Below are 12,611 nucleotides of genomic sequence, written 5' to 3'. Positions count from 1 at the left end.
CTGAAGCCTAGGAGTAACTGGGGGAAGGTAAAGCACAGGCCAACATCTTTGAACAGCTTTCCCAAGTGTCTGATGTAGAAATGCTTTGCTCTTTTTATAAGCTCAGCAGCAGCTGAGGGAAGCCTGAGAAGCAGAGGCAGCAGAGAGGTGATTTCCATGGGCATTTGTACGTGACATGGTGTTTTGTCCTCATTAATTAACCATGCCTTTAAAATGTCCACAACGCATTTGTGTTTACAGAACGTGTTCTTTCCAGCAACGTAAGTCCCGTGCATCATTCCCCACAGGCTCCAGCAGGGGGAGCCAAATACCAATCTACCCACCCCCACAATTGTCTTTCCTAATGCATTACAGCAGGAGGCCCACTGAATTGGCCCCCACAGTCCCCACCCCTTGCCCCCACTGCAAGTCTTCTGCTAAGTCCTCCCCATCCCCCACCACCTGGGCATGGTCACCTCAAAAGTCTGCCCCTTGCCTGGGCTAGGGCCAGTCTCCCAGGAGGCAACCCCCATGGCGATCCTGACGACAAGCCGTGTGAATCATCCCCTCCTGTCTCTCTCCCTTCCACCCTTTACAAAGTAATGAGAATTTATATATATGAATTAATTTTTTTTACTATATCACTGATACGATATCAGACATGTACAGTGTGGGGTTGAGACTGGCGGGATAGTGGGTGTTGCTGCCCTAGTTGGTTGGCGATTGTGACTGATGGTGGTGACAAGCTCTTACATTTTCTGGCTTTTTAGGACTACATTTCCCAGCATCCCCAACCTGCCAGGGCTTGGAACAGTTTCCCTGGGGATGCGTAAATATGGGGCTGCTTCCCTCACTCCCTTCCCTGCCCACGTTCCACTGTGAATATGTTTGTGTAATGTGAAATATGGCTTTTGGAGAGATTCATAGATTCATAGACATTAGGGCCAGAAGGAACCTTGAAGATCAAGTCCAGCCCCCTGCCCCAGGGGCAGGAAGTCAGCTGGGGGTCAAAGGATCCCAGCAAGGAACGGGGAGTTTCTGAACACACGTGCATCATGCGTGCTGCAGGCCCACCCCATAAAAATGTTCATGAACAAGCCCCGGTGGTCCACAACAGCTTGCAGGATCATGGAGGCAAATCCTTTCTTGTTTGTGAAAGCCCAGGCCAACAGTATTTGAAGCAACAGCACTACTGCCACCTCCTTCTCCTCCTCCTCATGCTCATCCACATCCTCCAAGTTCTCCATGTTGAAGGAGTCTTCACTGTGTTGTTTTCCATTTTCCACTTCCCATTCCTCACGCGTTTCTCCCCGATTCTCCATTTGGCCCCTCACCATCATCAGCCGCTTCTCAGATCTCACCTGTAAATGATCACCACCACCAGGGGGTGGCAGCTCTGTCTAGATGCATCCCATATAGGACCACTGCTTTTTCAACAAGGAACCCCAGGGCACTGGGCTTTTGTCCAACCTTTGTTTGGCCCTCAGATAAGAAGCAAGTTGTACATTTTCTGATGCATCAAATCTTACAACTGTAATCAAGCTCGCAAACATAAGATTTTGCCATAGTCCTCTTCTGTTAATGTAGGACCAGGCAGCTGAATACTTTTGCAAAGAAAAAAATGGCCTTCATTGTGGGACTAAGTAGAGGGAGACAGGCCAAAACACAAGCAGGGAGGTGTGATTGATTTTTGCAATACTGCAGGGCATTGAGCAGTCACGCCAACTGACAATGGCCTTATGTGACCCATGGTCAAGCCCATCACCAAGTCTTTGTTGGTAAACAGGCTGTTTCATCACCTTGGGCTGGTGTGGTGATGTCTTCACAATCTTTTGAATTTTCACAGCATGTGTATAAAGGCAACCCTCAAATCTTGCCACCAAAAATTTGTGAATCACTTGCTGCTGACCACAAACTGCTTCACCATGTCTCACAAAGCCAAGGCCAGCAGTATGGAGGTCACAGAGTAGAAGGCTCCAACACCTGTGGACCCAACTGGACCTGGGAAGAACTGCAGGACTTAATCAACATTTGGTTGAAATAAAAGATCACAGAAAAGCTGAAAAGTAGGAGGAATAAGCCTGTTTATGTCTCCACTGCAAAAGCGATGCAGGCATGGGGACACAATTGTGACTGGATCCAAGTCTAGTGCAAGATCAAGTCCCTGAGATATGTGTTTTGCCGTGCCAAAGATGCAAACTTTCATTCTGGGGCAGGGCACTCAATTGTTCCTTTTTAAAACCAGCTGTTCGTCTTTCTCTCTAAGGATACAGGCAATGCTCCAGTTATGCAGACTTTTGGGAAGCCCAAGTAACTGACTGCTTACAATATTGTGGTCCTTACAATAAAACCTCAAGGTATCCTGGCTTTTAGCATCTGCCTCCATTATCTTTGAAGACCTGACAAAATCCACCCTCACACTGCTGGGTGGAGAAGGGGGATTTCATTCATTCTTTGCATTCATTTTTGTTTTCCTTTTTCTGCCTTCTGTTTTTCCTGGCTGTGTGTTGCATGGGGTGCAGAGGGAAAGGGCTGGTAATCTCTCTTGCACAGGTACACAGGGGTGGGGCTCCCTGGCTGGGGACTTGCTCAGCAACAGCTGGCTGGCATACATATATAGCAGAAATGTTCCCCAGAGGGAGGTGAGGGGTCTGTCAGGCTTGCCCTTCAATGTGTGGGCCTGGCTTGCACACAAGCATTTTGCAGAACTTTTCCTGTCTTCTTTTCATGCTCTTTTCCAGCCTGGCACCAGACTGCCTGGTTTTTTTTTGGATACCAAAATGAAGTCGGGTGGGGGAAGGCGTGGAAACTGTCCCACTCAAGACCTATAAATTGGGGGAGCGGTGCTCACACTGCAGATAAGACACGGCTAAACACCAGAGGCAGAATGAATGCGAATCCAGCGTTCGACAAATAAGATTGCTGGCTGCTGAAGCGGGTGCAGCGAATCTTTCAGTCCCTGGATGAGCACAACTTTGCAACATGAGACTTGAAAGGAAGTGGCACTATTATGCATTCATTGGTAAGTGACACTTGCCTGTCCCTTGTGGGGGGGGGGTGCATTGTTCTCTGCAACTTTCTCATAAACTAGGTTGTTGGACTGTTGGGTTTTTTTGAGTTGGTGCATGCTGGTTTTCAATTAAAAATCCTATTGTCTTTCTATGCTTTCATGCTAGCTGCATGCTGTGCTCAGAAGAGGAAGAGCCTGAGGCCACTTCCTTCAGCATTCTCTGAACTATATGCTGTAGTATGTATTACTTGCTAGCTAAAGTACCTAGCTTTGCACAGGTTGTAGTAATCAAATTTTAATGTTTGATAAATAAAATATTTTCATTCTATCTTATTTCCCTCTACCAATAAGCTGTGGGCATGTGGCAGGCCATGCCTTTGCCACTTAGTTGTGTACATGTAGCACTGAATGGCTCCAAAAATCTTTCCCTTGTTGATGAGATTCATTAATGTCTTCACTTTTTGTCAGAATACTCTTCCAGCAAATCATGCTGATCCTGTAGTTTTTGGCCTGGCATCAGTTCATTAGTCGCTTCCACCCAAGCTGGGCTGCAGGTGAAGGTAATGAAGAGATCAGGGCAGCCATAGTTTTGCACATATGTCATAGCATCCTGAGTGTGCTCATGCATGTAGCAAGGCCCACCTGTGAAACTGGAAGGCAAGATGACCAATTGGCAGCATCTCCATCATTGTTCATGGCATCCCTGAGGTGAACATAGTTTTCAACTCTGAGTTTCTTTTGGTTCATTCGAATGAATCTCAACCTTTCTGCTTCAATTTTGGTATACATGCCCACAGCAAATTGGTGGAAGAGATCTTTGCATCACAAGATGCGACTGAAACTTCTAGCTTGCAGCATCATCCTGTAGGCTTAAGAGTCCATGGCAGAAATCTTCTTTTGAGTTAGCAACCCCATCACTGGGTTTGTCTGTCGCAGTTCAAAATGGTAGCCATCCTCACCCTGCCAGAAAATTAGTGGATACTGAAGTGCATCATATGTTCGGTGTGTCTCAGCAGTTCTCTGGAGGGAGTTGTTCCCCAGTTGCAACACAATGTCTTCTATTTAAAAGTCCTTGTTACAGCCATACTTCACAATTTGACTACCAATGGCATCTTGCACTGCATAGTCAGCCTTTAAACCCTCACACACAGAACCAACCCCCCCCGTAAAAATGGTCACTCCTTTCTTGTTACAGCCACAGACAGTAATGTTTGATTTGTACTTGCAGTTGTACTTGAAAAATTGCTTTGATTTGTACTAGATCCCCATCTACTCCCTCTTTGCCCCTCCCTGGCTGTGACCTTATCACACTGCCTTTGGCTGGGGAAAATTTCCCTCCCTGTTGCACCCTGCCTGTGTGTATGCACACACACACACTTTGCTCTAACTGCTTAGCGAATGTTCCAGGTGCTCTGCTTTCCTCATGGCTGGGGGCTTGCTCAGCAACTCCTGGCTGGCTGGCATACATATAGCAGAAATGTTTCCCAAGTACCTTGTGGCCTTCTCCTGGTTACTGGCCATTTCTCTGCTAATGAGCAAGCCCCTCAAACCCTCCCTAGGTCCCTCTATTCCCACAGCTGGGGCTTCTGGCTGGGGGAAAATTCCCTCCCAGTCTCCCTGTTGCATCCTGGAGTGTTATCACCACACACTGCTGAGGCTTCTCTTCTTTCTCCTTGAGTTTTTTCCTCCTCCTTTGTTACAGCCATGCTTCACCACTTGGCTACCAATGGCATCCTACACTGCATGGTGGGCCTTCGAACCCTCAGGCACAGAAACTGTTCCCCCCCGCCCCGCAAAACCACACACACTTCCCTCCCTATTGCCCCATGCCTGTCTTTGTGCTCTTAGCACACAGGGTAGTGTTTTATCCATTACTGGCCATGTGCCAACCTCCCAAACTCCTTCCTGGTTAGTGACCACATATTAGCTTAATGAACAAGCTAGCTCCCTGTTGTCCCATGGCAGTGCCCTCCTATCAGATCCCTCCATAGGTGCCTCACTGTTGCACCCTGGGCTGGGCAGAAATTATTATTAATTACTTTACCAAAGGCATGCTTGAGTGGGTGGGTTTGCCTGCCCATGCTTGTATTGATACAAATGCAACTCACTCGGTTTTGCTAATGAAAAGAAAACCAAAAGGGTAAATAAATAATGGATTGTTGAACAATGATTCCTGTAACTGTCTCTTTTCTTTTGTGAAACTAGGAGGAAAAGTTTGCCTCATAATACACCAAATACTAAAAATCACATTCTTTCACGTTAGGTAGCCGGGCACCATCTCTCTGCTGCTTCTTTTCTGGGTACAGTCCTCACCTCTCCAGACCCACCCCACCCACCACAGAGCCGCACAATGTACGCCAAGCTCCCTATGAAGAAAGAAAGCACGAAGAAAGCAAGCATACCACATACATAGACAAAAAATTACAAAGCTTTATTACAAAACTTTATAAAAAGGGGGTGCAAAGTAAAAACAACTTTTAAATAATAAATAAAATGAAAGACAATATAAAATAAATAGTAAAATACAACAATAGTATAAAAAAAAATTTTAGAAGTTGGGGTGGGATTCTTAACTTACTAATTAACTTAACTACATCAACACTTTCTAATTAACAACTCCTTCTTCTAAGCGGTCTCCCTTACTGTTCTTCTGTGAAACATTTCTGCAGGGAGGGGGAAGAAAGAGGACAGGGTCTTGGACAAAAGTCCAAAAACTGACCTCTTGCCCCCCAAAACTGTTGCCCCACAAACCTGCCACGTACAAGGTTAGTAGGACATTACCTATATATCACCTGAGAGGATTTGTACCCTGTATCTGGTGCAGTAGCAGGTCTGGCAGGCAGCATCCATCTGGACTATTTGCCATGGTTCTGCAATGTGAATGTAAGTTATAAGAAATTTGAAGCAAGTCCTTAGGGGGTAAGTAGGGTAGCACACTCCAAACTTTTTATATTTGTAAACTTACCATTCTGGCGACACCGCTGGGCTCTGCAGTTCTGAACACAGCAGTATCACATATACAACTGGTGGCAGCAACGGAAAAATTAACATTGGGTACTATGAAGCAGGGAATTGGTCACCCATCCATTTCTCTTAACATTATTATGATCATTATCATCATCATCATCATCATTATACCTGAACCATGTGCTATGCTGTGTCCTGGATGCCTACGGTCAGCTGTGGAGGAGGAGGGTAAAAAACAAACAAAAACCACACACAGAAAATAAAAATCACAGTGGCACCTACTGGCTAAAGGCTTGAACTACAGAAATAGTGCAGCACCACCTGGTGCCAACAGAAAGTCACCGACTGTTTGCACAACACGAATCCATAGATTGGAGTGAGGTAAGCAAACTCGATGCAAAATAAAATGTCCTAGCAGTGTTAGTTTAACATGCTGAAAAGACTTAGAGTGGTGGGAAATCCCAATAGCGCGCACGCGCGCGCACACACACACACAGAGTTGCATTGGTGTAAACAGGAAATCTTGTGTTGTCTACAAATGCCCCATGTGACTGAAATGAAGAGGAAAGAGGCAAGAAGGATGAGGCAGGCCAGTCACAGCCCCTCTGTGCCATCCAAACTATCCCATTTGCCCCCAGTGCCTCCAACCCACTGCATCCCCTGTCCTTGGTAGTCACCCCTGCTGCAGGGCTTACACCTGACAGAAACAGAGGGTCCTTTTTTGTATAAGTCAAGATTTCCATAACAAAGGCTGCTGTTCCCAGCATAGAGTGTTTGGGGGAGGTAGGAAAAATGGTGATGTTTTGGGGGAGGCAGAACCACACAGGAGGAACCTGGAAGTTGGTGCAGAGAAGGGAAGCAGTTGGCACAGGGGGATGCAATGAAGACCCCAGTGTGTAGGTCCCAACCACCTTTGATCACAGCTACAGCCTAACTATTTTAGCCATATCACTTTGATTTCCTGCCCACTCACCCACCTGGTCATCTCCCAAAGTCTCAAAGGGATGAGGGATAGGGGGACAGGGGAGGGAGCACCAAAAGGCACTCTACTCTGCACATCACTACCACCCCCAGGAGAGGAAGTAGTCCCAGAAGAGGGAACAGCTGGCATAGCGCTGCCCTGAAGAGCTGCCACCTGGGCAGCAGGAGTTGGCAAAGACACCTGGTAAAATCCCAGCTCCCAGTCAACTCTCCCACTGACCCTTCCCCCCAGCAGCCTGGGAAGGGAAGGACCACGACAGGGCACAAGCTCATCAGATGGCACAGAGCAGGGAAGCAGGGCTTGCAAGAAAAGGCAGAGCAGCTGTCAGACCCTGAACCTTTTGGCTAGAGCCGAGCCAGGTCTGGGTGATCCTAGAAGTTCCACCCTGCTGCAGAAGCTGGCTACTTTGTCCCTTCCTCTGAAAGCTCCCTGAATGTGTTAAAACACAGGCTGCTACTAAGGAGGGGAGAAGGGCCAAATGCTGGCCTGCAGCACCATCTCCTTTATGCCTTGCAAAGACCAGAGGGATGTCAGGGATCACCCCAACAATAAAGGAATGACAGGGTACAGCAAAGCCTGCAGAGCCAGTCCTCTGTGTTCCAGTCCCCCATAAGCACAGGAGGCAACTGTGTGGGGGGTGAGGGTGCAAGAACTGAGCTGAGTTGGAGCCAGCATGCAATGCACTCCAGCAATCCCCAGTGGACAGAGTAACCCCCAGGGGTTCTATGTAGGTGAGACAGGAAAAAGCAGTGCCTCTCCACCCCATGTTGTAACTCAGGCTTATTCACCTGTAGGAATCAAGAGGTAAAAGGAACTTAGAGCCAGCTCCACCCCACCAACTCTCCCTTATGATTCTGCCCTGTGTCCAGACTCAGGTTGCTGAGAGAAGTGCAATTCCCTGATCCAACTCATGGCACTTCACAGAAAGTGCTGTGAGTTTAACTGACCCAACAGACATTTGCTGTTGGATCGGGAGGGTGGAGGATTAAGCTCCCCGTTGAAGCTGATCCAGAGAGAGAGGCTGCATGTCTACAGCCTCTACTCCTAGCTGCCACCCCCTCCCACCTCTGATGTGGTTTCAGGGGGAGAAGACAGAGGAGGGAGATCTGTTCTGCCGTTTTCCCAGCCCGTGCGTGTGCGTATGCGCATGGGGCGGGGGGGGGGATTGGACCCCGCCCCCAAGGGGGTCCAATCCACTCACCCCACCCTCCAGCACAGGCTGGGCAAACCCCATCTGCAAAACTAGCACAGCTTCCAAAAACAGAGGGGCTGAGGGAGAGAATGGATAGGCTCCAAGGAGAGTCAGGCCAATAAGTACTCAGCTGCCAAAAGGCCTGAGAAGGAAGTGCTCAAAGAGATGGGTTTCCCTTCTCCAGCTTACTTTAGGGCTTTTCTTTGCTGCAGAGAGATCCGGTCACATCAGCACAATAGGGCTAGCTTTCACGCTCCTTTCCTGCATTTGTGTTTTAAGCAGTTAGAGTCAAACAAGAATTTCTGCCTCAGCCCAACTGATCACAAGCGGGTGTCAGGCTGGCACAAGTCAGCTGTGTGCCTCTAGGGGACCTCAAGCACATGGTCTTTCCATCTGCCCTTTGGCACACCAGAAACCAAGTCAGGTAACATGAACCCACAAAGGCTGGACACAGCTTTAAAAAGGGTTGTAGGCAAAAGATCCCAGGGAGCACTGGCTTTCACCATTGCAGACAAGAGTGCTCATGCTATTCATGTCACCAGTGGGAGAAGTGCTGGCCTCAGCAGAGTCTCTAGCAGACAGGATTTATGCTCTTGTATGAAGACAACCGAGGCTGAGTTTTCTAGAAGCTGTCAATGCCACAGGATACAGAGGAGGGGCACTGTAACAGGGAACCCTAGCCATGTTACCAGAAAACAGGCTGGTCCCTTTAAGACTAGAATTTCCTGGCCACAGCGTGCCAGCAGGGTAGGGGTTAAAAGCTGAGCCTGGCCGGCTAGTCAGGTGACCGGAAGGGGGCAAGCCAGAAGTATAAAAACCCTGGGCTGGGTGCAGTGGGTGCATAACAGTTCTATGGAGAGGTTTGGTTGTCTGTTTATCTGCTGTGAGAGGGGAACTCCTGAGACTCAGAGAAGCGGCAGTAGCCCCACAAGGAGGAGTGTAACAGATGGTGGGAAGCAGAAGCACAGAGCCATGGAAAAATGTAAGCTGGCATGTGGCTTCCTTTAATTTTTGTTTTGTAGTTACAGCCCATGTAGTACAGACTTACTGTTTTATATTTTTTTTGTCCAGATAGCTGCTGGTTTGTGGATGAGGCTGTAGGGGAGGAGGCCTCATTACCATCTTGGGCACAGTCATTAGTGCACTTGGCCTCTTGTGTGTGCAGCTGTTGAGAGCCACCATCTCAGAGCTAGGTGCAGGACTCTTAAGCCAGGCCCCAGTGGGGGAATCTTGGCTAGTAGCCTGAGCTAAAAGAAAGGGTGACTTTGGGCAGTGTAACTAAGAGACAAATGAATAGGGCTGGGGGTACAGGAAAGGAGGGGCAGGATAGGAATATAACAACAGTCTCTGGGGTGACTCCAGCATCCAGAGCAGATCAGGCCCATGCACTTCCCTACTGTCCAGCTGTTTATTTTTGGCTGTGACCCTCCCCTGGGAGCCCTGCATGTCCCTAGAGCACTTCAACTCCCCAGAGCCTGTGTGTGGGAACCAGCCAGCCCAAGGCATACCAGGCTACTAGTCGAAGAGATCACCAAGAAGAATGCTCCTGGGTTTAACAGTGCTACTCCAGGCACTACAAAACATATGCAGGAGCTCAAGGGACTGACACCAAGCAGTCAAAGGGGGTGGGGGAGGGAGGAGATCCCAATGAGAGTGGATACCTCAGGGGCTGGGTTACAGGACAGGACAGGAAGAGTAAGACACTACTCTGGAAGAACCAGACAGTCCAAGCCCATGGAATAGGAAGCAGAAACCAAGAGTAGTGATCCAATGCAAAGCCAATTTCCATCATCTCCATTATACCATTCAACTATTGTCATTTCAGGACAGCAAGGACCACTGCAGCCACTCACTTGGGTTCTTGAATGTCTGTACCTGGCCCAAGGCAGAACTGATCTGAGTTGTGGTTTTCTGTAAGCAGTTCAGTCATAAGTGCTGACTCCGTGGATACTCCAGGGCTCAAGCACCCATCAAAAAATAAAAAATTGGTGGGTGCTCAGCACCCATACACCATGGCTACTTTGGTTTTAATATGTTAGATCTCTGTAGCTGCTTGCTGGCACTGAAACAAAAACCCCTGTGCTTTACTAGAAGATGCTGCAGAGCTGTGCTGAAGTAATGCACTGCATCTGTAAAGACTGGGCACTTCATCAAGGCTTTCTGGCACTCTTAGCTAGAGCTGATTCAGTCAGCTAAGTGCCAAACAAACAAACTAAAGCAGCTGATCTATACAGACATCAGGTGAGCCAGGCTGAAGGAGTGGGCTGACTCTTGTAGACATGCACAAAGCTCAGCATCCACCAGCAAAAATCAAAGTTGGCACCTATAGGTGCAGTTTAGATCAGCTGCAAACAGAATATACATTTGCCTTCTGGGGGAGGGTACAAACTAGTTTCCAATCACTTACAGGTAAAAGTGCAATGTCTGTACCTGGCCCTGGAGAAGACTGTGTGATCCAAGGCTGGGAGCAAAGGGGATCAGGAGAGGAGCTCTTACAGAAAGAGTGGTCCAGCCAGCAACTCTCCCCCTTCCCCCCAAAAAAGCCACAAAAGAAATGAACGGTATACAAACTGCAGACAGAGGTAAGCAAAGCCTTTGCCCACAGCAGAGCCGTTCTGAACTGATGCAGCACAAGACACCCCCTGTGATTTGAGGGACAAGGAGAATGAAGTGAGAGAGTGGGAGGCCCCAACACATTGGCCCTGTTCACTAGGCTGATGTTGCTCTTGCTTCTGGCCTGGAAAATGCCGCATACAGCATTGCTAGTGAAACTTCTCTTTGGCTCAGGTGTTCAGTCGCTCTGGGTGCACAGGCTGGAGAGATGTTGTGGTGCTTTACACAAATCAAGGATGACACTAGCTTTGAAAATCAGCTTTGCCTCTTGAATTAGCCCTGAATCATGCTAACTGGATACCAGCAATTAATGAGCACAAAGCAGCCCATATTCAGCAGAGCTGGAAGCAGCAGGAATACAGTACTCATGGCAAAGCCTGCCTACACCCAATCTGAGTTTAACCCAACTGCCACACACCTGCCTACAGTCACTGCTTCCTTCTAGCAACTTGCACCTCAGAGTATTTCATGCAGGGACTTCTAGTGGCAAAGGTGTACTTGGCAGAGGTGTATGTCTTTTTGTCTCAGACCAACACTGCTACCAAGTACACCCCTGAAAAATGGAAGATGCCAAACGTTAGACAATTTTTGGAGTTAAACTCCACTGCAGAACACCAAGGAAACTTTGGTTTTGTTTTCTTAACCTCCCTGCCTGCCATCTGATACCCCCAGGGAAGGACTTCTACCTGATCAACGCATGAAAGAGCTACTCCATACAGCTCACAAAGACACTCTCATGGACCCAGAGGGGGACAACCTTCTATCTTCAGTGCCCTGTGTGCAAAAAAAAATGCAGTTTTTTCCTACCTATAGGGACATTTTACTTTCTTGCACCATCTACACTTTTCCCAAAGCCTGACAAAGGGACTTTGTCCTTTTCTGCAAGTTTCAAGATCAATTTTCTTGCCATTTTCCAGTTTGGTCTAATAAGAGGTATCATCATTCTGGAACCAAGGAGTTCTAGTTTTTTGTATGTCTAGTGGCAGAATTACTAAAAGGAACTAAAATGCTTCATCCTGCTCAGAGTAAGTTCACTCCTGAGTAATATGCTGCTGGGAGCAGCTAAGTTTGCAAAAGAGCAAGAAGCAGAGGAATCCCAGACAGGTAGGCTGGGTGTAGGAGCTAAACACACCAGAACTGCAGGAGAGACATTTACCCAATGAGCTGGGAGACATCCACAAGACTGAGCCCTGCATAAGCTGCAAGGGCAGCCCAACAGCCAGCAGAACCATGCAGCATTAGGCCAGTAGGTGTGATAAGTTGTTGCCAAACTATAATTTATTAGTCTAGGACATTACCCAGGGGGACAGAGGTCTGTAAAAAACACTTTTTTTTTTTTTTTTTTTTTTTCCCCCTCCCTGAACAATGCAGCCCCACCTGGAGGAAACGCACACTTAAGTAAACTATATCAAAGGCAAACTCCTACTGGAAAGGCTTCTTTCCAACTCTCCCATCATCAGCCTTATCCTGTATTCTCCAGGGACACTAAGGTCATTCCCACTCCAGCCCTGCCTGTCCTACTCCTGTCCCCAGGACAGTCCTGCACACAGTGCATCTCACTAAAGGCAATAGGTACAATCCACTTCAGGAGCAAACTCCAGCAAGCTGAGCAAGGCAGAAGTTGGTGTCTGCATCACACCGCAGCCAGGGAGAGGGAGGCAAAAGCTGGAATAGGTCTATTGCAACATGAGCCAGGCAAGTCCAGCACAAACTGTCCCAAGAAGGAAGTGAGAAATCTTACATCCTGCACCAGCTCCAAAGTAACAAACCCCATCCTCAGCCCTTAGCTTGCACTTGCACCCACTCTGCTCCACTCCCCCTACCAGCTCTAGATTATTTTTCTGCTTTATTTCAAGTTTAAAGCAATT

General features: G+C 47.9%; 1 protein-coding gene across 3 annotated transcripts in view; it reads right to left on the bottom strand.

Moving 5' to 3' along the window:
- LOC149858310 (mitochondrial fission factor homolog B-like) overlaps positions 1 to 12,611 on the bottom strand; it is a 34,598-nt gene that overhangs the window by 17,162 nt on the left and 4,825 nt on the right. Inside the window, exons 1-2 of one of the 3 annotated variants that reach the window (XM_090060602.1) lie at positions 5,955 to 5,996; positions 5,771 to 5,859 (exon numbers count right to left, since the gene is read on the bottom strand). The exons of 1 other annotated variant lie outside the window; for it this stretch is intronic. The gene's annotated coding sequence lies outside the window, so the exon portion shown is untranslated. Of the gene's footprint in view, positions 1 to 5,770; positions 12,607 to 12,611 lie in introns of those variants that run through there. One more of the 3 variants, XM_090060604.1, reaches the window with a different exon arrangement.

The sequence above is a fragment of the Crocodylus siamensis genome, chromosome 8 (genome assembly GCF_052110815.1).
Source record: "Crocodylus siamensis isolate JL-2025a chromosome 8, ASM5211081v1, whole genome shotgun sequence".
Taxonomy (NCBI): domain Eukaryota; kingdom Metazoa; phylum Chordata; order Crocodylia; family Crocodylidae; genus Crocodylus; species Crocodylus siamensis.
This window is presented reverse-complemented; position numbering and strand designations above follow the sequence as displayed.